Below are 2,500 nucleotides of genomic sequence, written 5' to 3' on the forward strand. Positions count from 1 at the left end.
TGTTCGCCGCTCGCCGCTCGCTCGCGCAGCCAAAAATGGCCAGTTTTGGCCCGTTTTTGGGCTGTTTTGGCCTGTTTTTGGTCTGTTCTGGCGTGGCGCGGTGACCGTCGTGAGCGGAGCAAAACGTCAGCCATCTCAGCACCTTGGAACCCCCCGGGTGGCACAGGGCTGGATGGGGCTTTCGTATAGCAGGGACGGTGCTGCCTCACGCTTCGCTCGCTGTTCGCCGCTCGCCGCTCGCTCGCGCAACCTAAAATGGCCAGTTTTGGCCCGTTTTTGGGCTGTTTTGGCCTGTTTTTGGTCCGTTCTTGCGTGGCACGGCGACCGTCGTGAGCGGAGCAAAACGTCAGCCATCTCAGCACCCTGGAACCCCCCGGGTGGCACAGGGCTGGATGGGGCTTTCGTATAGCAGGGACGGTGCTGCCTCTCGCTTCGCTCGCTGTTCGCCGCTCACCGCTCGCTCGCTCAGCCAAAAATGGCCAGTTTTGGCCCGTTTTTGGGCTGTTTTGGCCTGTTTTTGGTCCGTTCTTGCATGGCGCGGTGACCGTCGTGAGCGGAGCAAAACGTCAGCCATCTCAGCACCCTGGAACCCCCCGGGTGGCACAGGGCTGGATGGGGCTTTCGTATAGCAGGGACGGTGCTGCCTCACGCTTCGCTCGCTGTTCGCCGCTCGCCGCTCGCTCGCGCAGCCAAAAATGACCAGTTTTGGCCCGTTTTTGGGCTGTTTTGGCCTGTTTATGGTCCGTTCTTGCGTGGTGCGGTGACCGTCGTGAGCGGAGCAAAACGTCAGCCATCTCAGCACCCTGGAACCCCCCGGGTGGCACAGGGCTGGATGGGGCTTTCGTATATAGCAGGGACGGTGCTGCCTCTCGCTTCGCTCGCTGTCCGCCGCTCGCCGCTCGCTCGCGCAGCCAAAAATGGCCAGTTTTGGCCCGTTTTTGGGCCGTTTTGGCCAGTTTTTGGCCTGTTCTTGCATTGCGCGGTGACCGTCGAGAGCGGAGCAAAACGTCAGCCATCTCAGCACCCTGGAACCCCCCGGGTGGCACAGGGCTGGATGGGGCTTTCGTATAGCAGGGACGGTGCTGCCTCTCGCTTCGCTCGCTGTCCGCCGCTCGCCGCTCGCTCGTGCAGCCAAAAATGGCCAGTTTTGGCCCGTTTTTGGGCCGTTTTGGCCAGTTTTTGGCCTGTTCTTGCATTGCGCGGTGACCGTCGAGAGCGGAGCAAAACGTCAGCCATCTCAGCACCCTGGAACCCCCCGGGTGGCACAGGGCTGGATGGGGCTTTCGTATAGCAGGGACGGTGCTGCCTCTCGCTTCGCTCGCTGTCCGCCGCTCGCCGCTCGCTCGTGCAGCCAAAAATGGCCAGTTTTGGCCCGTTTTTGGGCCGTTTTGGCCAGTTTTTGGCCTGTTCTTGCATTGCGCGGTGACCGTCGAGAGCGGAGCAAAACGTCAGCCATCTCAGCACCCTGGAACCCCCCGGGTGGCACAGGGCTGGATGGGGCTTTCGTATAGCAGGGACGGTGCTGCCTCTCGCTTCGCTCGCTGTCCGCCGCTCGCCGCTCGCTCGTGCAGCCAAAAATGGCCAGTTTTGGCCCGTTTTTGGGCCGTTTTGGCCAGTTTATGGCCTGTTCTTGCATTGCGCGGTGACCGTCGAGAGCGGAGCAAAACGTCAGCCATCTCAGCACCCTGGAACCCCCCGGGTGGCACAGGGCTGGATGGGGCTTTCGTATAGCAGGGACGGTGCTGCCTCTCGCTTCGCTCGCTGTCCGCCGCTCGCCGCTCGCTCGTGCAGCCAAAAATGGCCAGTTTTGGCCCGTTTTTGGGCCGTTTTGGCCAGTTTTTGGCCTGTTCTTGCATTGCGCGGTGACCGTCGAGAGCGGAGCAAAACGTCAGCCATCTCAGCACCCTGGAACCCCCCGGGTGGCACAGGGCTGGATGGGGCTTTCGTATAGCAGGGACGGTGCTGCCTCTCGCTTCGCTCGCTGTCCGCCGCTCGCCGCTCGCTCGCGCAGCCAAAAATGGCCAGTTTTGGCCCGTTTTTGGGCCGTTTTGGCCAGTTTTTGGCCTGTTCTTGCATTGCGCGGTGACCGTCGAGAGCGGAGCAAAACGTCAGCCATCTCAGCACCCTGGAACCCCCCGGGTGGCACAGGGCTGGATGGGGCTTTCGTATAGCAGGGACGGTGCTGCCTCTCGCTTCGCTCGCTGTCCGCCGCTCGCCGCTCGCGCAGCCAAAAATGGCCAGTTTTGGCCCGTTTTTGGGCCGTTTTGGCCAGTTTTTGGCCTGTTCTTGCATTGCGCGGTGACCGTCGAGAGCGGAGCAAAACGTCAGCCATCTCAGCACCCTGGAACCCCCCGGGTGGCACAGGGCTGGATGGGGCTTTCGTATAGCAGGGACGGTGCTGCCTCTCGCTTCGCTCGCTGTTCGCCGCTCGCCGCTCGCTCGCGCAGCCAAAAATGGCCAGTTTTGGCCCGTTTTTGGGCTGTTTTGGCCAGTTTTTGGC

This window comes from Musa acuminata, unplaced genomic scaffold (assembly GCF_036884655.1).
Source record: "Musa acuminata AAA Group cultivar baxijiao unplaced genomic scaffold, Cavendish_Baxijiao_AAA HiC_scaffold_467, whole genome shotgun sequence".
Taxonomy (NCBI): Eukaryota; Viridiplantae; Streptophyta; class Magnoliopsida; order Zingiberales; family Musaceae; genus Musa; species Musa acuminata.